Source organism: Eublepharis macularius, chromosome 4 (assembly GCF_028583425.1).
Source record: "Eublepharis macularius isolate TG4126 chromosome 4, MPM_Emac_v1.0, whole genome shotgun sequence".
Taxonomy (NCBI): domain Eukaryota; kingdom Metazoa; phylum Chordata; class Lepidosauria; order Squamata; family Eublepharidae; genus Eublepharis; species Eublepharis macularius.
The window spans coordinates 68494447-68520955 of NC_072793.1; positions in this window are offsets into that span (position 1 = coordinate 68494447).

The window sequence follows — 26509 nt, forward strand, 5'->3', positions numbered from 1 at the left end:
CAGCTTAGCCTATGGCCATACCACCAGTACCCATGTCTCTGCTTTGCTTTTGATTTTGGCCATATATGAAATAACCATGGTTCTTATGTATGCATCTGTACCGCTGTAAGCCACCTCTGAGTCTAGCCACATGGGAATGATGTCTGTTCATGAATTGTGATGCGACGTCTAGTCTTGTATGATTACTTCCACCCTCTATGAGTGGATAGGTCTATGAATGAATTGTTTTGTGTTTATGAATTGCTCTTTTATGAATTGCTCTGTACCCATGAATTACTATGCATTCATGAATTGCTTTACACCTGTGTCTGGGCTTATGAGTTGCTATGTACCCCTCACCCGGAAATGAGAGATGAATTGTTTCAAACCATGTATGATCTGCTTCCCGCTTTTACCTGAATGAATTGCCTTGTGTTTTTATAACCACTGAGCATTCTGTGAAATGTCTCTGCCCTTAAGTATGTGCATATGAGTTATCTTGCATATTATGAAACTGTGTATTCATGCTTGTGCTAACGGGTGCATCTTGGAAATATGTGTGTATGTGTTTATGTACATGTGTTTATACATACCTATATGGGTAGCTTTCCTGAGGTGGACACAGAGATGTGCAGCCCATTGGCTGATCTAAATTTTGTAATCTGGCTGTGTGGTTCTCCATACCAAATTTGCGAATGACACCTCCCCTTCCTCCCCCTTCCCTCTCCCACCCCCTGGATGCTCGACCACCAGACGTGCCACTCTTGCTCAACAGTGAAGACATGTTCGGGGACCGACCCTCCTGAGTCGGGTGGTCCCCGAGGGGGGGAATTGTTACCGAGCAGCCCCCCTCCCTCCAGAGGCCAGCCATGAACTGGGTCTGAGCTCTACACCAAAAGACTGCTGTGCCTGTGTTCCTCTAATACACGTGTCAGTTTCATATCTGATGCTGCAACAGACTGACAGTTCCTGGACAATTGCTCTCAGAACTCTTACATGGCACTGCCCTGCTCAAGCTTATATCTGGACTCTCCTGTGTGATGCTGCCCTGTTGCCAACCATGGACTGTGTCTTAAACGCTGCTCCCTTGCTTGCCATGAGAGCTTGCCTCACTCTGGGCTCCAGCTACGCTGCCAGCAGCCAGATGCCAGCCAGAGGAAACCTTCTGCGAGGGTGGCCAGGCGCTCCCTGGCCAGCTCCTGCCGGGAGCCTCCCATGGGCTGATTGTCCTCACTGCCAGACAATCTGCTGGTAAGCCCTAGCCAACAGCCAAGAAGCCGAGGGGAACAGCCTGCTTTGGGAAGCCATTGCGAAGGAGCGAGCAGATCACGTACGCTGCAAGAGAATCCCACTCTCCTCCGCATTTCTTAACACCTATCCTGAATGGAGATTGATCATCAGTCAGCCAGGGCAATCAACAAGCGCACATCAAAGCAACCTTTGCACTCCGGACTTGAAGGCACCAGGATGGGCGCTGGGAACGAGCAAACGGCCCGGTTCCCCTTCCTCCTCCCCTCCCCTCTCCCCAAAAGTGTCATTTATAAATTAATCAGACTTCAAACATGGTCCAATCAAGGCAGTCCCGATGGGCTCAATTTCTTTGATTTAAGTCGTGAGAACCACTGACAGGGGCGCCAGCCCCTGGGTGCTTTGAAAGTATATAAGCTAGCCCCTCAAACCTGAGGGTGCGCGCGCGCCAGCCCCGTCCCACTTCCTTGCTGTCTCTCCGTGATTCCAGTGCGGGCGCTGGATCATGTCACGTCTATATCTCTGACATGCCTACTGCTTGTGAGTATGCCCTTTGTCATCGTGGGGTTCCTGCTCAGGTCTCTAATTTTCATACTCTGTATTTCTTAGATCTTGTATGTAACCTTGGATGTGTGTGTAATTTCAGGCATACATCACACTATTAGAAAATACACGTTATTGACTGAACATCTGTAGTCTGCCTCTTTGTCACGGGGATTTCTGAAAATGGACCTTGGTATAGCTGGCTAGATCCGCGCTGTTTTAGTTCTGGACTGCTAAGCTAACTCCCCATCCTATTAATAGAGCAGTTCCAGTAACAGCAATCTCTCTGAAATTTGGGGGTCTTCAGAGGACAGTGAAGACTATTTCCCCTGCAAATTTGGTGGGTATTGGACAATGGGAAGGTCAGTTTGTAACTCCTCAATTAGCTTCCAGCAGACAGTCCAGTCTTTGCCACTATGAAGAGAAAATGACATGAAAGGGGGTGACCTATGGACTCTCCTTACCCTGGCTCAAGTTCAGCTAAGTCCCAAGGGAGCTGTTCTGGCTCCCACAAACTTCCAACATGTTCGTGAACATGTCATGTCCATCGATGTTCGTGAATCCCTGTTTGTGGATGGCAATGAACAACGAACATTGTGTTCAGGTTTTTTTCCTGTTTGTGCCCAACTCTAATTTAGAACAGTAAGTAGGTGAAGAGATCTTCTTGTACCTCAAAGTATACCAGTTATGGTTGTTGTGGGTTTTCCGGGCTGTATTGCTGTGGTCTTGGCATTGTAGTTCCTGACGTTTCGCCAGCAGCTGTGGCTGGCATCTTCAGAGGTGTCACACCTCTGAAGATGCCAGCCACAGCTGCTGGCGAAACGTCAGGAACTACAATGCCAAGACCACAGCAATACAGCCTGGAAAACCCACAACAACCATCGTTCTCCGGCCGTGAAAGCCTTCGACAATACAATATACCAGTTATGTTGACAAGGCTGGGGTGAATTATCAAAGCCCAGCCTTGCTACAAACAATTGCCTATCTTGACCAACAAAGATGATGGACTTGGACTCACTAATATACACAGGACAGAAGAATACAGACTGGGGCTACTACTATTCCAGTGATCATAAGTAAATACAGTGGCCAGTACAGAACGGTCACCCTTCTTTAAGCATAGTGAAATGTACTGAAGGCTGTGTGGTCTCAAATGACAAGAAAAGAGTTTGTTATGGTATTTAGGGAATGTCATTTGGAGCCTCTGTTTTGTGGAGGAGCTCTGCCATTTAGAGAAAAAATGTCCTCCTGTTTGGCAGGTTATATATAACTCTGAGCTTTTAAGACACAGGAAACTTTGATCTCTGAACATCTAATTAAAACACAAGAGGGGGAGGACTGCATGATGACAAAAACTGATTCTGCTGCTTCCTGACTCAGTCTAGATCTCCACATTTATCTAGAAGGATGTGCATGAATTTAACCCTTTGCACTCTGATTGCTCAACCAGTCATTTTTGGCCTATAATATACCTTCCCTGTAGCCTGCAGCTCAGTCTGTTTACTAGAGCCATATGGCTTTGCTTTGGTAAATAAATACACTTTTTGTCAGAGAGGTATTACTGGTTCTAGTACACCTTGAGTTTTCCTGTTGCACTACCTGAACCATGTTGTCATTTTCATGACAATTATAAGCATTATCATATTTTGTGGGTTATTCTATTTGCCTCCCCAGTTGGAATGAAAAGGCAGACAGCAGATTAAACTACAACAATCAACAGAAAACTACAGCAAGGTCCTAACTAGCGGTACAGGTCAGGCCCTGGAGTCACTCCTGGACCTCTGCCTTGACCTGTCTGGGCAAGACACCCGCTGCCCCGGGTGTGAGCCACCCATCGTATGGCTGGGACCTAGCCTGGCCAGGCAAAGTGGTTCACCCCTTTGAAGCTCCCCCCCCCCCGGCCATACAGCAGTGGGGGGGAGACTGGCTTGTCCAGAGGTTCCACACCAGGGTGTCTGTCCTTGCAACTGGGCCATAAAGCAGCTAGCCACTCCTGACAGACCCCTATTCCCCACCAGTGGGGAGGTGCCAAGGGTGCTCACTGGCCCACTCATTTTCCCCTAACTTCAATGCTGCCCCCAGGGGATGATTTCAGCCCACCAGGCCAATTACCTCCTCACAGTGCAAGGTAGGCGAAAAAACTCCCTGACCAAGTGCCAATTAGGGTAAGGAGAGAAAAATTCCTACCTGGCCCAAAATAAGGCGACCAGATAATCCTGCACTGAAATAGGGTGAGGGGGGTGGGCTGAGCACAAGGCACAACTGAGACACTGTGGGGGCGGAGCAGCCTAGTAAGGCTGCCAGCTCTGCCCACCAGTGAATATCCGGATGCCCGGGTGTGTGCCAGCTGCCTTCCTCCTCCTGGGGGTCAAACTGTGGCCCCTGGCCAAAGTGGCCACTGCCACAGGCCAGGAGGGCTGGATTGTTTTGGAACTGAGAATCTTGTCCGAGTTCTGACTGTTGACCTGAATAACTTTTGGGCCCTTTTCATTGCTATACTCTATGGTCCATCAGAAAGGAACTTCAGTTTTCATAAGTGTAATCACTTATTGCTCAGAGGGCTTAAGTCTTCTTTAATGCAACCATGTGTGCATGAGTGCGTGTACACACACAAACAGGAAGCCATACTCCTTCCTTTCTCTGACCACCTTCAGAATTAAAGGGTTATGGATGCTTTGCTTTCCTTCTTTATAAGCTTTGCTATATGGACCACTCCCATAGAAAGGAAGTGACTCTTTTTATGACAGACGCAAGGACATTTATTATTAGTTCAAATAACTATTTCTCCATCACTCACACTCAGCTCTGTATTCAATCTGCCTTTCTTTTTTTCTCTTTACAGTTAACAATTCCCAGCCAGGAGAATACAGTCCTCAAGGTGGATTTTGTAGATGTGGACCTGTTTTATTTGTCGATTATATCTTAATTTACTGTTCCTAACTCAGAGGAAGGTTAGTTTGTTCTTATTCTCTGGGGGATTTAACAAGAGAAAAACCCGTGTGTGGGGTGGTGGTGGATAATATTCACTGGTACTGGGTACCAGCGTCTTTGAGGGGGGCCTCTCCCAAGGTTATTATTGGTGGAAATCAGTACAAACTTACATATGAGTATTGTTTTACAAAAAATCACTAATAATGCATATACGCTACTATATAATACTGCCACCTCAGGCACATTCTCTGTGGTTGGTCTCTCATTATGAAACAGTCTGCCTGAGGAACTCAGAAAGGCTTCCTAGTACTATCATTCCACAAAATGTGCAAAACAGAAATGTTCAGGAGGGCATTTTTATAATGGCATTAGAACTGTAGTGGGATACAATGTTTCAGAAGGGCACTTTCATATGGAAGTGGGTAGTGGGTACTGTAATCCCTTGTACCTTTGCAGTCCCACATTTTGGCCACAAATGGGCCAGAATTAGCCCCTTGCAAAGTGCAGGATCATGCCTGTGTCCAATGTGATAATGTCACTTCTGGGAAGTGACCTCATCATGCAAGCACTAGGAGCACACAAGGCACAAGATATGTGCCAGGTCCCCCCTCCCACTGGAAGGGAAAGGGGACCTCACCTGGAGTACAGATGTTCTTTAGAGGGAGTCTCTGGTGCAACTGGGTCTTGCCCCTCATCAGTGCTGGTCGATGGGCAATGGTCAATGGGTGCCTGGAGTACAGGCGAGGTGCCAGAATATTGGAGGCAGGCAAACGTTGAGTGATTCCACATACATTGGATAATGCACTTCCAATCCTCTTTATAGATAATTTGGAATGGATTGTTTTGTGTGTGGAACAAAAAAATCCACCTCAAACAATTGATAAAGTGCATTGAAAGTGCATTATCCAACGTGTGCAGAATCAGCCATTGTCCCCATCTTCAAGAAGAAGAAAAAGAAAGATCCAGATAACTACCAACCTATCAGCTTGACATCTATACCTGGAAAAGTTTTAGAACAAATCATCAGTCAGTCCTTGAGCATTGAGAAAGGATAGCTGTGATAACTAAGAGCCAGCATGGGTTTCTCAAGAACAAGTCATGTCAGACTAACCTTATCTCATTTTTTGAGAAAGTTACTACCATGCTGGATCAGGGGAATGCTGTAGACATAGTTTATCTCAATTTCAGGAAGGCTTTTGATAAGGTTCCACATAATATCCTTGTTGACAAGTTGATAAAATGTGGTTTGGATCCTATTACTGTTAGGTGGATCTGTAATTGGTTGACAGATTGCATCCAAAGAGTACTTGTTAATGGTTCCTCATCCTCTTGGAAAAGAGTGATGAGTGGAGTGCCTCAGGTATCTGTCCTGGGACCTGTTATGTTCAACATTTTAATAAAAGATTTGGATGAAGGAATAGAGGAAATGCTTATTAAATTTGCAGATGATACTAAATTGGGAGGGGTAACAAATATGGTAGAAGACTGAGTCAGGAATGGATATAGGATTATCTTGACAGGCTGGAAAACTGGGATAAAACAAATAAAACGCAAAGTTCTGCATTTAGGTAGGAAAAATCAAATACATAATTATAGGATGGGGGAGACTTGCCTTGGCAGTAGTATGTGTGAAAGGGATCTAGGGGTTTTAGTAGACCATACACTGAATATGAGTCGGCAATGTGATGTGGTAGCTTAAAAGGCAAATGCGATTTTAGACTGTATCAACAGAAGCAGGGCCGGCGTGCCCATTGAGGCCAGGTAGGCGGTGGCCTCAGGCACGGGGTGCTGGAGGGAGCACTGGAGGAGGCGCGGGGGGCGGGAGCGCGCGCCACAAAGCAACAGCCGCCTATCCCTCCCACCCCACACCGCCACCGCCGCCAGCACAAGCCCCTGGCCGGGCTCAGCCGCCGCAGGCAGGCATCTGCGGCGGCGCAGGCAACTGAGCGGGAGAGCTCGGAGGCCACTCGCCACAGTGATCGGGCCGCCGCCGGCGCACTCCCGTGATGACGTCACACATGACGTCATCACACAGGCCAGAGCGCGAGCACGCTTGCACTCGCGCGGGGGGGGGGGGCGCGCAGCCGGCCGGCCTTGAACACTGCAAACCCTTGCGCTGCCCCTGAACAGAAGCATAGTGTCCAGATCACACAAAGTGATCGTATCGCTCTACTCTGCTCACCTAGAGCACTGTATTCAGTTTTGGGCACCACAATTTCAGAAGGATATAGACAAGCTAGAACGTGTCCAGAGGAGGGAAATGAAGATGGTGAAGGGTCCGGAGACCAAGTCCTATGAGGAAAGGTTGAAGGACCTTGGTATGTTTAGCTTGGAGAGGAGATGACTAAGAGGTGATAACTGAGATGGATAACCATCTTCAAGTATTTGAAGGGCTGTCATATACAGGATGGTGCAGAGTGTTTTCCACTGCCCCAGAAGGTCAGCCCAGAACCAACGGGTTGAAATTAAATCAAAAGAGCTTTCAGCTAAACATTACAAAGAACTTCCTGACAATTACAGTGGTCCATCAGTGGAACAGGTTTCCGCAGGAGGTGGTGGGCTCTCCTTCTTTGGAGGTTTTTAAGTAGAGGCTAGATGGCCTTCTGACAGCAATGTTTATTCTGTGAACCTAGGCAGATCATGAGAGGGAGGGCAGGAAGGGTTACATCAATGCTTAGTTCTCGTGGCTGCTTTTTACATGCCCAGGAAAGGCCAATTGCCACCTTGGGGTCTAGTAGCAATTTTCCCCAGGCCAGTTTGGCTAGGGATCCTAACAGTGTTTTGCCATCTGCTGGGCATGGAGTAAGGGTCACTCTGTGTGTGGGGGGGGAGTATTTGTGAATTTCCTGCATTGTGCAGGGGGTTGGACTAGATGACACTAGAGGTACCTTCCAACCCTATGATTCTATGAAAGGTTATAGGGATCTCACAACACTGGAATGCGCCATTTCATCAAAAGTACTGATTTACGCCACCTGCCCATTTTGTCAAAAAACAGGCTTTTGAATTTGTGGTATTTCCATTTTGCCTCCAGCTTCCTTTTTAAATATGAAGAGTTTTGGCTTAAAAAACTCTGTGGCAGCTGGCACTCCCCCCTCCCATAGCAGTGTTCTTTATTTCACTCACAACAGCTCCCCAGCTGGGACCACCTTGCAATTCTCCATGGTGGATTTTCCAAGAGGGATGTTAAAAGAGGTCTTGGAAACAATCCCTCTTTAGGTCATCTGACCTTGAACATGGTCAGGTGTTTGGAGAGGGTAAGGAGCAATTTAAAGAAGTTATTTAAGGATGGTGTTTATTACAGCTTAGAGGAAGGTAAATCTTCTCATTCAAAATCTAATTGTTCAGATTTAATTGACACATTTATGAATCTATCAACTTATAGATAGTAAAATACGCACAGGCATTTGGGCTTGATGGGAAATCACAGGTTCTCCATTATTTTCTTTAGAACCCTGCTGGAAAAATGGCAGCCCTTACCTCATCTCTATTCGTAGGTATTAACACTTGGCTTTCTGGGCTGAATTTTGCCTCCAGTGAGTTCTTAACAATTAGTGCTGGACTCATAAGAATTTTTTCGCCAGCTTTAACAACACCGGGCAGTATGTTGAATCAGATCCTGTTGGTTTGAATTTATTGAAAAATACTAATATTCTCTCCCCTGCTCTTTTCCTATGGCTTCCTTTCCTTATCCATGATTTCTTTTGTTAACTTTGCTCATCATCTACTCACAATTCACCACCAATGCAGACAAAAGCATTGAGTACTTTTATTTCATTGTGTATTCTATGAGTAATGCAAGAACCCAACTGAACATCAATCCAGAGATTTCTGCCTCCTTCCTTTTCATTCTTACATATGAGTAGGACCTCTTATTGTGCTGTGTTGCGCATTGTATTCTTTGACTTTTTAATCTTCTTCCGGCTTGCTTGTTATATTTTTATATAGCTCATTAGTGACACATCCTTCTCTCTAGTATCTCTTGTATGTTTCTTTTTTGTTTCTTGGGATACTGAAAGGCTCTTTGTGAAGCAAACTCCAGTCCTATTTGTCACTTTCTAATGTGTGATTGTAAGGCAATGGCAAACCACCTCTGCTTCTCACTGACCTTGAAAATCCCTTGCTATAAGTAGGTTGCAACATGACAGCATATATGTATGTAATGTGTGATCCTATGCATGTTTACACATGAGTAAATCTCATTACTAGGTTTACTCCCCAAGATGTGCACACAGCATTGCCTTTTTTACTCTGGTATTATCTATTGAAAACTGACCATTGATTCTTCATTCTTGTACCATTTTTTTTACACTTGGGCTTTCATCTATTAACTCCAACTCAACTTTAGATTGACCTCTAAGCCTCTTGAGACTTGAACACAGCAGTATACCATGTATTGTACTCAGGGCTTTTTTTCTGGGAAAAGAGGTGGTGGAACTCAGTGGGTTGCCCTCGGAGAAAATGGTCACATGGCTGGTGACCCCGCCCCTTGATCTCCAGACAGAGGGGAGTTTAGATTGTCCTCTGCGCCACTCAGCGGCATGGAGGGCAATCTAAGCTCCCCTCTGTCTGGAGATCAGGGGGTGGGGCCACCAGCCATGTGACCATTTTCAAGAGGTTCCAGAACGCTGTTCCACTGCGTTCCAGCTGAAAAAAAGCCCTGATTGTACTTGTGATACATATATCATTACATGTCAGACAATATACTGCATATCTTCTATATATCTTCTATGTACTGTATAATTAAAAGCTGCTGTATTGTATCCTAGCATTGCTCTAAGTGGCCATGTTGTGCATTTTCATTATGAACAGAAAAATATGCCTCTCTTTAAAAAAAAAAAAACTTTTGAGCAGGATGTGATTTGGAAAAAAAGTTTATTCCTGTAGCCTGTACAAAATCCAGACGGTTAACAAACTGCTTTGTGCTCTCTGGAGGTAGAATCACTGTTGTCAACACCATGTAAACAACCCAAGAGGCATTTTTCAGGAGAGATTAACCAGAAAGAAAAATGCACCTGCTAGAGAGATTAAACATGTCTACATTCGTGTTCTCACACTTGCCCTTGCCTTGCAGGAACTGAAAAGTAATCCTTTTATTTTATCATATTATTTTCAAAACAGAATAATTTAAATGCAACAAAATAATATTTATTATCAAATTTAAGATACCAGCTACATAAACAAGTAATAATAAAGGTACCATAGCATTTTTTTCAAGTGAAATCACTAAGAAATTTAGTATAATATTTTACCGTTATCTAGAATGTAAATTTGGTTTTTGAAAGAGTTCAGTTCCATGTCACACAGCAGATAGACAGCAATTTTAACTATAAATACATGACTGTTTCTAATAGTAAACTGACCAGCTGAATTATAACAAAAGTCATAGACACACACAGCTGAAGCAAATGAGTTTAAAAATTCACCTAAAGAAAATGATACAAAGACCTAAAAAATTGACCTAAAGAAAATGATACAAAGACACCTAAATATGTTCCAGGAGGCCCACAGTGTTGAAAACAGTTGAGAGTTAAAGGAAAAGAAGGGGAAATTATGCCACTCAAATCTCTGTGAGTTTATAGAAAGCTGGGGGAGCGGGGTTTGGGGGGGGGGTCTCCAAGTTGTTCCTTATGGGACCCCAGCTTGTTCAAGTCCAGTCTTTAAATAAATTCAGTTTTGCCCCTATTTCTACCTATCCATTGAAAATCTGCCATAAAAATAAATTGCTTCTGGTTTACAAATAGTCATTGCTTGAATACTAAAAATGTTAAGAGGAAAATTCTGTAGAACTTTATTATTTTAAGGTAATTTTGTAAATACAGGATCAATTTTGAGGAAGCTCTGTCTGGAAAGTTTGAAGGAGCAGCTGGAAGATGTTTTTGGCTGATAAGATAAAAATTCATATCAGCTATATTTTTAAAATATCAAGTCAGTGACTTGAAGCTATGCCCTCTAAATCCAAAATGAGTTGATTATTTTTCACATGCTTCTCAAACTTGTACTCCCTCCTCTGCAGAATGAAACTTACATGGCTTTTAGCTAATTTTTCCAATACAGTTTCTAAAGAGCCAAGGGTTGTGTGAGTAGGGTTGCTAGCTCTGGATTTGGACATTCCTGGAGATTTGGGGGGAGGGGGGAGCCTATAGAGGGTGGGGTTTGGGAGAGACCTTAGTGGGGCATAATGCCATAGAATCTACCCTCCAATGCAGCCATTTTCTCTGTCATCTGGAGATCAGTTGAGGTTGGTAAGCCTACAGCAGATAAGAAGGTCAACAAAGAATACAGTAATATCTATTCAGTAAACCGGGCAAATTCTTTGTTGACCCTCTGTTTTCATGGCATGCTAAATACTTGCCTATGAGGTTCCCTTTTGACTTCTTTTTGTAATTACAGCTTCTCATGCAGACTTGAAGGCCACTCCTAGATTTCTTCTGAATTTCAGAAGCTGATTGGGCTACATGGGAAGATGTATTTGGTAAGGAAAATGACAGTAGTCACCCCATTACATGTTCCAAACTCACTGCAAGACCCTCAACCTTCTAATAATTCTTTAAGTTGATCTAAATGTTGCATTTAACATAGTAGGGTCAGTCACGTTGTTTACAGTCAGAATCCTGCTCGTCATCACATAGTGAGTTTGTTCAGCAGACTCTTTACCAAGGGTAACTGCCAGTGGGATCAGGGAAATACCATTTGCTAAGGCTGACCTTGGCAAACACTCTTAAAATATTAGTCTACCACTTCTCCAGCTAGCGACTTATACATCGAGCAATTTCCAAAAGAAAGTAACTGTTCAGCTTGGAGGTCCTTCTTGAGCACTACGAATCAGGACTGATGGATCCAGAAGGGGAGCGGAGAGAGTGGAGGGTCTGGGCTCTGACATCACCCGTGTTGTTCTTGGCCACTGCTTTATAAACCACTGTTTCCTGCTCTGCAATTTATTTATCCCACATGTTTATCTTCCATACACTTCATTGCAAAGGATGTTAATGTGCATATTGTTCCAGGCTGTTACATCCCTCTAAGATAAACCCCAAATATATAAGATGAAATCAAAGATTTAATCAATTACCACTGTGTTATCCTTATTTTTTAATTGATTTCCTTCAGTTACAAAACAATGAAGAAATCAAGCCCTTATAGCACTTTTGCTAGAAGCTGTATTCTCTCCAAGTCAAATGGTGTGAATGCTCTTTCATTGACAAGGTGGTTCTAGATTTATTAAGAGTTTTTTTAAGACCTATATTCCAAAGAAGTCTAGAGTTCCTTGGAAGGTTATGAGTTCACACTGATAAACTTCCTCAACAAAAAGATCAACAACAGGGACAATCTTCCTTGAAAGGCAGGTATTCCTCCCACTAACTAATCTTTCTTGTAATAGGCAGCTGCGAGAAAACGTGTAAGAGGTTTTCCTAGGCACAATCTCAGTTCACATGGAGCGAAAGAGAGGCCCAACAAGTCTACATGGACTGAGTGAGTGCTCTAAAACATCCTCAACTTTCCTGCCGTGTATAGATTTCTCAACCAGACATGTAGGGCGTTCTTCAGCAGGCAAGTGGGTGTGTAAAGGATGAGCATAACGTTTGGAACTCATTCTTTTAGGGCATATGAAGGGTTGCCAAGCTCCTGGTGGGGGCTGGAGTTCTCTCAGAGTTACAACTGATCTCCAGATAAAAGAGATCAATTTTCCTGGAGAAAATGGCAACTTCACAGGGCAGACTGTAGGGCATCACATCCAGGCTCTTCCTTCCCTATGTAACACCCCCAAATTTCTATGGATTTCCCAATTCAGACCTGTCAACTGTAATGACAAAACCTTACCTTTGACGTACATTCCTTCAGCACAAGTTGTTCAGGCTTATGCCCATAATCTTGTTTCAGCCCAAGGGAACAAAATACAAACAGGGAAAGAGTACACTAACGCCCCCTAGTGCTCCAGCAGTAGATGGATGCCGTATGCCATATGCCATATGCTTTGTGATTCTGCAGTAAAGGCTAGAGTGTTCAACCAAGATCTGGGAGAACCAGGTTCAAATCTCCTCTCTGTGATTGAAGCTTGCTGGGTGACCCTGGGCCAGTCACACAATTTCAGCCTAACCAGCTTCACAGGGTTGTTGTAAGAATAAGGTGATGGAGAGAACAATGTATGTTGCTTTGGGTCCCTAGTGGGGAGAACATCAGGGTATAAAGGACGTAAATCAATCAATAAATCATATCTATACCCTTTAACTAGGTTTGCTTGGTGTCTGCCAGTTTGCCACTCTGCACGTTGATCACTGGCAATTGGTGGGAGAAGGCAGGCCACTTAGTGACCACCTGCCACTGGCAGGCAGCCCTTGCAAACATCCCTGCACGTGCTTCCATGTGATGCCATTGCTTCCAGTATACTGGGAACAACAGCACTGCATTCTTTAAGAATCTGTCCCAAATGCTATGTTGTGGGGGGGGGGCACTTATACTAGATAAGTGCCCCACACACACCCTACCACCTCCTGGTGGTTGCCAGGGTAAACCTGGCCACCCTGCCCTTAACACCCTTGCACAGTACCTTAGGAGCAATGGCATTGTGGTCAGGAGTGACTGTTCCAAGTGGACCCCTAGCCATATAATAATAAATAATATTCTGTCAAATAAATGGTGTTTGAAAAGCTAACGGACTTGATTCTATTCACTTCTACCAAATCCTACTTGTGATTCACCAAATTCCGCAAAGCCTTGTCCATGCATCTAATCTAGCCGTTTCACCTAGGCTGCACTCAGAACCAACCACGTCCCTCTAGGAATAGGTACTGTTCTGATTCCTTTTCTAGTCTTTTCAGGCTTATACCCACCTCTTCCTATCACAGCCCACCCTCACCTTCTGGCCAAATCCTGGAAGGAGGGGAACATCTTCAGAATCAAAAATTGGTAGTCCTACACCCAGCACTGCACAGGTTCTCTCACATTCTGAATTTGAAACCTTAAAAAACTAGTCACAAAAGAGGGGAAAGTATCATTCTCCTACAGTTCCTCATAAATGCTCTGTTAGATCCTGACATTTTGCACCCTGGTCTTGTGTGTGTTTACTCAGAAGTAAGCCCCACTGAACTCAGGACCGCAGCCTATTCTGTTAGAGCTGCAGTCCTAAACATGCTTATCAGAAATTAAGTTTCACAAAAGTCAATTGGATATACAAGGACACGTCTTCAGTGAGGCCTCTCTCCCTCCTGGTGTTCCCTCGCTCTGTTAAGACCTCCTGGTGGTCCGGCAGCACCAGGAGCGCTCTGCAGTATTCCTACTGCATTCTCAGTTTCACTCAGCCCAGAGGGTCCCCCACATGCTTATATTTCACATAAACCTCCATCTTCATGTTGTCTGAAAAATGTAATATAAGGCTGTGGGTCTGCAGTAGCACTTCCTATGGGCTGAAGCACTGTGTACCACTACCGTTTCCCTGCCCAGAAACTCAAAGAGAGACCAAACCTTTGAAATCAGTTTTTAACTGAACAAAAATTGATCTCATGAGCTTCAAAACCACAGACATAAATTTGGGTTTGGCTAGGGCCTATGTTTTCTTTGGGTTCTTCTGCATCGCATATGAAACATGTTTCAAAATCATTTGCAAGAGCGGCAAGCATCAAAAAGTTCAACAGGCACATTGCGGAAAGAGTGTGTTCTCCTCCCCTCTGACAAGTGCTTCCACCTTGCTCTTCTCCCTAGAGGCTTTGTATTATGTGCGTATTGTAAGCACAACGGGCACTTCCGCACTAAACACTTTGCTCTGTATTTCGTCTTGAACTGAAACAATTCCAGAAATTGATTCCACATTACAAGCTCTCCTCTGTTTCCCCCACCCGTGTTTTTTTAAAGTTTTCAAGCCAGGTTTTCTTCACACATTGGACTGGTAAAAGATTACTTTTCTTCTGCGTCAGCACTTTCATCACTACTGACTCCACAATGCATTGTCCCAGAGGTTTCCCCCCCCCCCCACAAGTAGACATACTTGGATACTGTGGGCTTCTGTTGCACACCTCCATCTTCCCAACACAACCACCTTCACCACCATCACTCTGTCCAATAGCAAACAGAAAGCTTTACTTACCCCAGATGAGAGAGAGCAGCAGCAGTACCTGCACCTTTATTTTGAGAGGAGATGCTGAACCCAAGAGTGAAAGGCTCTTTGGCTTGGTAGATTTGGAGGGCTCATCTCTCCCATGCTCTGCAAATGGATTCTTCCCCTTCTTTATTTTATTATTTGTACTGGTAATGGTGGTAAACCTACCACCACCTTGCTGGCGACCAGAACCTGCCAGTAGGATGAAACGTTGCTCTGTATCCCAGATGCCAATTTTTTAAAAAGTGTTTATGTAAAACTCAGACCTATACAAATTCCTTTGTATAGGGTGTTAATCAGGTCCCCATGTAGTGTCCTCTAAGTATATTCAGAAAGTAGGTGGGGCCAGCAGATCTTCTACTTGGCCATTGCACATCTGACAGATACTGCCAGATGAGCATTTTTTAGCTAGCTCAATATGTATACTGTGATTTCCGTTCTCCACATCTACAGAGATCACTTCCACTGGAGGAAAAGGCAGCTTAGAAGGGTAGGCTCTATGGCATTATATCCCGCTGAAGTCCCTCCCCAAACTCTGCCCTCTCCAGGCACCACTCCCAACCTGGAGTTGGCAACCCTAATGTGTACTTGTGTGTATTCAAATTTTAAACAATATGTTCATTTTTATAAAGCATTCAGTTAAACAGAGCTTCTGTCTGAAATGCAGAAGAGCTGTAATCAGATTTATGCATAATCTCACTCTGACATTTTGCAGTTGGTTGTGACAGCCATTTTGTGGTTGTGCCCACCACCCTGTGTTCAATTTCCAAATGTGCCTGCTGACTCAAAAAGGTCAGGGACCCATGGTTTTAGTGATAAAACGTGCACGCAGGTAGCACCTTCTAAATTGGGGGGAATAGCATAACAGGCTGGTGGTGCTGAGGATGTGTATATATAAACACTACAAGCTTTTCAAAAAACTGGTGGAGAATGGAAACTGCTCAAAAGAAAAGGGCCCTCCCCCCTGGTGTGTGGCCAGTAGAAGGGATGGTGCCATGTGGGCAGGACTTTAGAGAACAAAGAAAACTGTACAGACTCCACCAAAAACAATTATGATGTGTTTTTCTTGGAAACATCAGCACAAACATGGTTTGAGAAAACATGGAGAAAAGCTGTCCTGAAACCAGCACACCAGCTAGAGGCACCCAATGCTGTGTGTAAGTTGGGGGGGGGGCAATATATTTAAGAAGCCAAACTGGAATAATTAAAATGCTAGCATACTGCACGTACCGAGATTCAGTCCAACAAAAGCAATATACCCCAAATTTAAAGAGCAGTATAACTGCATGCTGGTAAAGCCTCCGTTGAAGTCTTCTGTGATCATATCTGGATACAATTCAAGAATGCTGTTGATAAAATAAAAGGGGAAATGTAGGGTTGGAAAGTGATGTCATACCCTAGAAACTAATTCATATGAAGAGCAGCCAGATAAGCTTCGGGGCCAAACTACAGGTAATACCTGATGCGTAATTTGATTTTTATAAGGAGGGGGCCAATATGGTTGGTTAACTCTCTACTATTTCCCCAACCCAAAATGCACATAAAGCCTGGGCTGCTTTAAATCTTAGATGCAAACAAACAAAAAACAGGCATAATGCAGATACTTTTATTCTCTCTACTGGGACGCAAGGCAACCAGAGAGCAGATTTTTGATGGAGGAAATTGTGCAGGAGGGAAAGAGTTAACACCCCTTTCTTGGTACAGCAGTTTTGCTCCAGACCCCTCATGGATTCTTTTAAAGACCAAATAACCAGTCTGGAATTTCAAACACAACTCCAGTGTCATGCACAACATTATGGCCATTTTCAGAAAGAGAAAGAAATGTAGGAAGATAGCAACCAACCTGCTGAGAGAATGTATGGAAAACCTTCTGAACCCCTGATCAGTCTAGAGCTGATCAGATTTAGAAAAAAGTCCTTAAAAAGGGAATGGTTTTTGGAAGCATTCATGGAAATCCCAAACATCCTTAAACTGGAGTTCCTTAGGGACAAAATATCATGCCCCTGGGTAGAAAGAACAACCTACACCACAAGTAGTTATTAGTCAGACCCAAAGGGGATCCTGGGATAGGGTTGCCAGTCTCCAGGTAGTAGCTGGAGATCTCCCGGAATTACAACTGGTCTCCAGGCCACAGAGATCAGTTCACCTGGAGAAAATGGCTACTTTGGGGGGTGGACTCTATGGAATTATGCCATGGCAAGGTCTTTTCCCTCCCCAAAACCCCACTTTCTCCAGGTTTCTCCTGGTTTCACCTCCCAGATCTCCAGGAATTTCCCAACTTGGAGCTGGCAACCCTATCTTAGGAAATGTAGTTCTGTGAAGCGAACAAGGGCTCTCTATCAGAAAATTCTAATTTTTTTCATTAAATGACGAATTCTTATGATTTGATGGTAGAAGCCAACAGGATAAAGTTGTTATAAATTTGCTCTATATATGTAGTTAATTTGTTCTCTGGACTCATAAGGTAATTTGTGGTCATAACGGATACTTCATGTTCCATTTATATGCTCAATGCAAAGTCTGCTTTTCTTTTTTAAAAAAAGGAATTAAAAGGGAAGTTTCAGTAACGTTTTTTTAAAATTCCCATTAAGAATATATATGAGGAAGACATTTGTATGTTTTATATGATTTCCCACAAAAATAAAAGTTGATTCTTAAAAACCTGGTCTTTTATCTCCTTTGTATCCATAGCGGTCAGTCAGGAATATGGACTGATAAACAACTTAAGATTGCATTGAGGTGGTCATCACTTGGAGAGAGGGGTTATGTGTGTACATGTTTTTTTCCATCTCTCTCTCTCTCTCTCTCTCTCTCTCTCTCTCTCTCTCTCTCTCTCTCTCTCTCTCTAAGTTGTTCCCAGGGGATTTCCATCATTCCCTTGAAGAGGCAGCTGGCTATCATTTTACGAGGCAGGAAGCAACAGAAGAGGAAAGAAAGCAGACAAATTACTGAAGGACAAGGCAAATTAGGTGCTGTGAATGCATGTGGCACTTAAAAGTGTCTCCTCTGGTTTGAGTAGTTCTTTGTGTGTACCTTTCCGCTGAGGCACAGCCTGGGATTACAGATGTGTGTTCATCTGTATATAACAAAAAGAGGTCATTTTATGAAATGCTTGCCTAATATTTCCAAAGAAACTCAAACATTCTTGTCCATACTCCCAAGGGCTCTTCCAGATGATGTAAAAGGCAAAAGATCTGTTAGCAGTCATGGCAGGTCTCCTTACATAAGCTAGCTGCACAAGTGTCCCCATGATAGATGTGAGTTTGGATAACCATTGTGCGGGAAAGAAACAGTTGCACTCAGAGGACATTCGCTGGCTGTCATCCTCCTCTTGTTCCCGTTTTGAAAACTGGTCACAGACACATGTTTAAATAGCTAGATTAGAGCCCATGTGGAAGTAGTATAATGACAGGAGTTTGTACTCTAACAAACAGGAAGTATTAAAACCATTTTAATACTATGTGCATTGTGAAGAGGAGTGTGTCTCTGGTGCCTCACAAAGACACTGAAAATAGCCAACAGTTGTCCCTGACACATATACAGTCCCTGTTATCCATATAGCACTTTCAGTTTCAATGGAACTGCTAGCTGAGAGGGGAAAGTCTTATTTTCCAAGTGACAGCAATTTGAGTGCTGGGAAACATCAATTTGGTTCCCCTGCAACTGACTGTGCATTTCCTGTGCAATTAACCAAATGTCTTAAAAGGGCTCCTAGCCAATTTCGGTCTTTGAAACATTCCACAAGCTCCTCTTAACTAAGGAATGGACAGCAGGAAAAGAAAAGCTGTTTTCAATAGTCTCTACCTACTTGTACTTCATGTGGATCTGAAAAATGCTTTATACAGAAAAATGGAAAGATACAGTAAGTTTGAGCCAGGAATGAGTGTTGTGGCCTGGACCATGTTTTCAATGTCACTGCTGAATATAGAATATGTGAAGGAAAAAGGAGGGTATCTCAGATTATTCTGGAACAGTCATCTTGGTAGAGGCAAAAGTATAGGAAGAAAGCATCTAGATGAGTTTGGGACAGCTGCAGATCCAGAGACATATAAATTTGACCACTGAAAACAGTTTTTAGCTAGACGTATAGCTAGACATTTGCACAGACGGCAGGAATCCTAGACATAAGTTGTCTCACAGCAAGAATGATAAACGCTGTTAAGTGTATTTGTGGGTCACTGTAACTTAATCATTTCATTTCTGGTATACAAAAATGTGTCATCTGGGTCTGTTATTTAAATTAGGGAACAATCACAGACAGAGATGGAACTGATAGGGGCTAAGAAGGGAGAAAGAGAAAAACTGAAGGCATAAAGAGCGTTATTAATTTTGCAGCTGTAATGTTCTCTTGAAGCTATTTGCATTCATCTTGTACTTTCAGCTAGTGATAGGTTGGTCCCCTCCTACTATACTTCTCCATTGAAATCAGTGGGGCTTAAAGTGTTTAACTTTAGTTAGGCCCAGCTCTATGGTTTTTAAATCATAGGAATGTTACTAAAAATCATCCCCATCTCTACAGACATAATATGAGGATATAGACATAATATGAGGATCATTTAATCACGTACAAAATGTATTTAATAAGAGAAACCCCAGCAAAGCCTGCCCTCTTCCCCTACAACAACACTGCTAACATTGCTTTTTTAAAAATTACATAGTGGCTTGTAGTCAGTACTGTGCCTAGCCTGGAGTGACAGAGCATCCATCCTTCCTGGATCTGGAGTGCTTTGAAGACTCTGAGGAGCTGATGTCAGATGAAATTATATATATATTCCTAAAGGAACAGAAGTGTGGCTGTTTCCTCTGCAGCAAGCTTGCCTCTCTCTCAGCACCCCACCCTCACCAATTACATGGGTGCAGTATACCTCATTATGGATACTAGTTTGCTGCTAGAGTGAATAAAATCCTTTGAGGAAAGTGTGGTTTTAAGCCAACAAACCTGCAAAACACTGTCTTGAAAAGCCTGCACGGCCACTTGGTACTCACATGGGTGTAGAGCTTTCACAATTTCCCTTAAAAAAACTTGTTTGGCTGTCTAATTCTATTATCAGATTGGAAGGGTGTTTTCATCATATTTTTTCCAACCTCCCCTTTCTGAAAAATGGTTAGACGTGATGAAATGAGATTCATAGTTGTGGACTGTTTTAATCTGACTAGAATTACCCAGAGGTGAGAGAGAACATCCAGAGACACGCAATCCTACAGATGGATGTGAAAACTATATGTGCCAAGGTATAGAGGCACCAACAAGATTCTCAACTTTATGAGCCAGCTTCAGGTTTTGGCTGGTGCACAATGACGTCCAGGGAAGGCATACAGCTCAGCAGCAGAGCAGGTGCTTTACAAGCAGAAAGGGCAGAGTTTAATCCACAGCATCTCTAGTGAAAGGATCTCAGGCCCTACTTATCTAGTATGTAGGAGTTCAGTGTCTGCAGCACCACACTTTTTTTAAAAACTCACTTATCACTGCACAGGGGCACAATTTGGATTGGGACAGTGAAAGGAGGGGGCTTTTAACCCTCCCCCTGCATTATTTCCCGAATCAAAAAAGTCCTGGGAGGGCATAAATGTGCACAGATGTTAAAATACACACATACTGCTATCAAGTACATTCCCAACAGGGCAAATAGCATGGCCATTTGGGTCAGGGAAAACAGTGCAGGGGAGTAAGGCTTAAAAGCGTCCATCATGGTGTCAATCCAAATTGAGTCCCTGCACACCTGACAAGTGAGTTTTAAGTAACCCAGGTGCTCCATACGTGGAACTCTGGACTTACTGTGTACTTCGAGCCTCACTTAGAAAGGCCAAGAAAAAGCAGAACTAGATGGACTCAAGAGAACGCCCGCTTTTACATTCCTGTTAACCCAATGACACCTAACCCTTGGGCTACAGTCTGCCTTTTCTAAAACATTTTGTACACATTTTGAAAAAGTTTCTACCCCTTGTTAGATAGATGTTTCTCAAGCTTTGTCTCCTCATGTTTCAATTAAGTTAGCCATGCCAAAACCGCATGCTCAGAATGTGCAGGAACCATCGGCACTGCTGGTATTTTTCTTCCCTTTGTTTCTCTTACTCTGAAATAAATGCTTGCATGAGGCACATTTTACAACTAGCGAGAATTTCCTCAAGTTCCTGTTCCAGACTCCCTTGCTTAAGCTACAACAGCCCAGCAGGGATAAGATTCAGCCAAGTGGTTTCTTCAGCTACCAGAGGGAAGGTTTCCAACAGGATGAAGCTATTGGGTGGCAGAAAAGGAAGGAAAAGCAACAGACAGGATTCAGCTGGGTTTGGAAACGGGTGTCCGCTGGATGATTTGATGAAGAGAAGGTTGCAGGCTTCCTGCAGAGGACTTTCCAAAGGACTCTTTTAGTGGAACATCGGAGCTGAGGATGCTGAAGAAAAGTAATATTTGGGAAGGACTAGGCTGATTGTGGAGAAACGTAAAACAGCCCCACTAGAACTTTTTTTAAAAAATTATTTCTGTTATTTATAGTCTGCCTTTCTAATTGAGACTTAAGCTATGAGTCAATTTCAGAGGCATTTCAATAAACAATGTAATAGGGTATATACACGCAAATTTTCAAAGACTTAAAATTAGCAGGACTCCAATACAGAGTTGAAGAAATGTTGAAGCAGAACATAAGCAATTCTAAGACTGACATATTATACAACATATGAACTACCCAGTATGATCATACTTACAGCAATAGTAGTAAAGTCTATAGCCCCTCCTTATAACTTTACTGATCTCTTTCAGACCATTTCCTAACAGTACGACCCTCCTATGAGAGTAAAAAGTCCTCTTGAATAATTCAGTTTTATATTGTTTGCAGAAAGTCAGGAGAGAGGGAGCTTTCCTGACCTCTTCAGGTAGGTTTTTCCATAAGGTGGAGGCCACCACAGAGAATGCAAGTATACAGGCAGCTGTTGATTTAGCCCATGTGCGAAGTGGCACCTGCAGAAGGCCTGTACAGATTAAAGAAGCTGCCGTGGTGGAACATAGGGGAGAAAGGCTGTCCCATAGATATGCTGTTCTAAGGCCACGAAGAGCTTTGTATGTGATAGCCAATACCTGGAATAAAGCCTGATAACTGATAGGTGACTGCAGAATAATATTCATGTTTCTCATAGCTCCCAATAATAGCCAAGCTGCAGCATTCTTCTCCAACTGGAGTCTCCAAGTTAACTTAGAGGGGAGACCTACGTATAGTATATTAAAGTAGTCAAGTCTCCATGTTACCAAGGCATGGATCCAGGTGGCCAGATCAGCCATGTCAAGGTAGGGGTCCATCTTCCAGGTTAGGCTGAGGTTTTAGAAGCATTTTTTCCAGGTAACTTAATCTGCTTTTCTAGCAATAGTGCTGGATCCAGTATAACCCCTAGGCTCTTAACTGAATCTGCAAGGGTCAGATGAACTCCATGTAAAGTGGGGAGTACAGTGTCCTTCAAGATCTTTCTTCTCAACTGACATCAATTCCATCTTGTCTGGGTTAGTTTCAATTTGTTTTCTTTCAGTCATTTGACTACAGCTGTTAGGCAGTGACCCAAGATCTCTACTGCATCCCCTGATGATTTGTATAGTGAGATACAGAGCTGGGTGTCATCTGCATACTGATTGCATCCAATTCCATAGCTACAAATGAATTCTCCTAAAGGTTTTACATAGAGGTTGAATAACATTGGGATAATATTGCATCCTGTGGAACCCTTTTAAGTCCATTGGTTTCAGTGGTCTTGGGTGTGTGCTTAGGACTACATTATTAAACACATGGATGTTGTTCACATGTAGTTTGTACACCAGTATCTATATAAGCTCCGCACTGGAAGAGCAATCTGAACTATACTTCAGTAGTATGGCAAGAAAGGCCTTCATGTATCCCATCATCATTCACTAGCACCAGATTCAATTATAATTTTTTTTAAAAGCCCGCTAAGATTTAGTAACTAGAAACATGAACTCTCGGAAACAGAGTATTAACTGTAGGAAATCAAGGCCCGAATGAGTTATATCTAGCATGGAAATGAGCTGGATTAAAGAGGCAGGTTTGCTGCTGCTTGGTGATTTGCAGTCCAAATCCTTCAATATCCTGCAGTTCATTGGTAAGGACTAGAATGGCTCTGCAAGGCCAGATCTTTATAAGGTGACAAATCTGCAGCGGGAGGTATCCGGTGACAGGAGATATAAAAGAAAAGCAAATCAGCAGAATAAGAGACTTGGGAGGGTGGGAGGACAGGTTTCCTTTCCAACAGCATGTGCCTTGAGAAATAAAGCAGATCTTCCAAGTGATCTATCCCGACTTCTCTTATTAGATTTTGGAAGTCCTCCAAGAACTGTTGTGCTGGTGACATTCCAATATATTATTGAGACATGATCCATTCCTGTTCCTACATCACAGGATAGACTTTGGAGGCCAATATTTCTTTAACAATTAAAACGTTGCTCTAAAATAATGTGGGCTACAGCAGGACCAATCAAGTAGTCCCCTTCTGGAAAATGGTCTTAAGGTTGCCAATCTCCAGGTATGGCCTGTATTTTTTTCCAGAATTACAGCTTGTCTCCAGACTAGAGATCAGTTCCTCTGAAGAAAATGGCAGCTTCAGAGGGCAAATGTTATGGTATTTCAAATTTTATGGCATATAGAATCTAGGTGAAATCTTGCTCTAAATTGTCCCCTTCACAGGCACCACCCTCAATTCATGAATTTTCCAGACTAGAGTTGGCAACCGTAACTGGTCAAAATGAAGGGTGTTTTGTAAGATCGTTAGGTCTTTTCTTTGCCCAGACTGAATTCATGGTGGCTGAATTCAGTTCCATGCTCATCCACAATGTTCGCTAGATGGATAACCACAGGCCAGTTACTGTAACCTGGGGGCAATTCTGTACCTAATCTATAGACATTTAGTCAACTGTCTGAACTGACTGCATGCTCAGTCAGTTCATAAAGGTGGGGTGGGGTGGAGCTTGATACTGCAACTCCCTGCCAACATATTTTTGTGTGCAATGTATTTATAACTCAATCTAATCGACTTTGAGAACGGAGCCGTTGCTCAGTGGTAGAACAGCTGCTTTGCATGCAGAAGGTCCCAGGTTCATTTCCCACCATCTTCAGTTGAAAGGAACAGGTAATGTGAATACATCTGCCTAAGACTTTGAAGAGCTGCTGTCAGCCAAAGTAGAGGATGCAGACCTTCATATAAACACATATGTTTTAAGTGTTTGTAATTGCCCATAATGTCTTTCCAAACGCCTTTTTCCTCCACTGTCATCCAAGGCAATATCCTGCAAACAGTATCTCTTTTGTGACACCCAAAAAATACTGGTCATGTCATTCTCTTAAAAACAGAAATAAAAGACACCGCTCAATTCCTTTTCGTGCAGGCAAGTAGCGATTTAGCCAGCAGACATTATTATCAAAACCATAATCATGGTTTGTAGTCTATAATCCAGCAAAAGAAAACTGTTCCGCAACACCAAAACCTAAAAGTCTGCCGGGGGGTGTTGAAGCTTCTGTTCCCTGAAGTATTATTTAAGTTCTTCTCCATAAAGGATATTATGAGTAATAAGAGTAACTGCAACTACAGCTTTAGAAAGTGTTTTTACCAGCCAGTGCTAGAAAGGATATTTCAGAGGTTTGAGTTGCTTAACTTGTGGTTTGCTGCCTTGGCTAGCTGGTATATAGTAAGTGCATTTTTGTTGGCATCTGGCTTCAACTCTCCATTTTAATTTGTAATAACTGGGGGGAAAACCTGGAAGAACTCCACTGACTACAAAAAATGTTCCTCTTGAAAACTAGTTACCAGTTAATGATAATTCCACTTCAGGCAGGAAGGAAGGGTTTAGACTTGATGTCCCTGAGTGAATCAGGAGAATGTTAATCACAGACTTTTCTCTGTTACCCAAGACCAGTTTACAATCTGGGTTCCTATAGAAAACATTCAACTTCCACGAGAATGTTTTAGAATATTTCCTTAGAAGAATGTTACATTTATAAACCTTAGATAGCTCCTGAGAATTTCGCCTTTTTGCAAGTGGGGGAGGTGATTCAAATACAACACAGCCTGGTCTGAGCACAAAAACTGTACTCCTGTTCAGTTTTCTTTTAAACATTTTCATTATTTTTCTTTATTTGTATTTGTACTTCTTTTCTTTATTATATTTGGTTTATATTTCCAGTAATTACAATGGGAAACACATTTTAGCTGGAACTTTCTCTGATGTAGATTCCCAAGGATTGTAGCATTAACAAATTTCAGATAGATAGGAGAAAACATCCATATTCTATAGGCAATTCACATTCTTGGTTGTAGAGCAAACCAAGGAAGCAACTATTGAGTATAAACAACAACATCCTGACATATTTTCATGAGCCACCTCCTCATATGTAAGTGGCAAGGAAGTCCATTTTACTCCCAGCCTACCTGGGAGAAAAATGGGGACAGAATCAGCTCAAAGTAAGGTTTAGCTCCCCCATAAATGTGCTACTTTTTTGTTTAAAAATGGGCGTTGAAACACCAAATCCACATCCCACTTTCTTTGCGTGTGAATAGGTAAATGCACACAAACATACAAGGATTACCCCACAGGTCTGGGAATTGGTGTAATTAACTAAAAATGGTTTCCTGTCTTTTTTCTTTACTGAGGCTAATCACAGCTGGGATAAGGGAAATTTATTGGAGAGAAAAAGTGTTTTCTCTACAAAATCAGTTCCACTACAGCTGCTTTTAAAAAACATTACAGATGTTGAGAGAGCTCTAATCCCTCCTCATCATTGATCTTCTGAGTCTTTTCTAGTTTGGTTCTTAGGGTTGCCAGTCCTCCCCCCGGTGAGGATGGGGGATCCCCTGCCCCCCACTCTTGTTTCTGACCATCTCTCTGAGTGATGTCAGGAGAATTTTTTTAATGGTAATTGGGCCAACATGTGACATCATTTTAAAGGAAAACCTGGACATGACTTCATTCTTCTCTAGGAATTGCCAGATAGTCTTATGGTAAAAATAAAGGATTTCTGGTAAATTGTAGAGAGGAGTAAAGTCACTTCCAGGCTTTTCTGCTTTTTTCTGGAACTGTTGACAAACACCCCATCATGGATGACTGCCCATCCATGCCCCACTCCTGATCTCCTGCTGGTTGCCAGTCCGAGCCTGGCAATCCTGTTTGTCATATCTCTCTCTCCCTGCCCTGCATTTACATTAATTTGGTCATAACATATTAAGACAACATGACAGATGCTGCCTGGTGTCAGGAAGGGGCGAGTGTGGCAGTTGCCTCCATGCCCCATCAATTTCCAGAGCTGACAGCTCGAATACTAGCATATTCAAGCAACATATTTCTTTAATATTAAACATATTAGAACGCGACACAGCAATGTTTTCAATGGCAAGATACAGTCATGCAAAGATGCAGGCATTTCAATACCTTTCGGATGCTTTTTTCATCACCTCTAGGGTGTTTTTTTTTAAGGAAAATGATTTTAATCCCTCCCACACAGAAGTTGCTCTGTGAATGCAACGTTTTAATTGGGAGATCATGAAAATATCTGTTTATTTTAAAAAATTATATGCCTCCCCACCTCCCCAGAAATGGCTGAAGGCAGCTCAAATGGAAAAACAATGCAATAGAATCACTGGACAAACACAATTTAAGTATTATTAATCTTGGACCAGGACTTATGCTGGATAAGCAGGTGGCAGCTGCTGCCAGGGGTGCCTTTAACC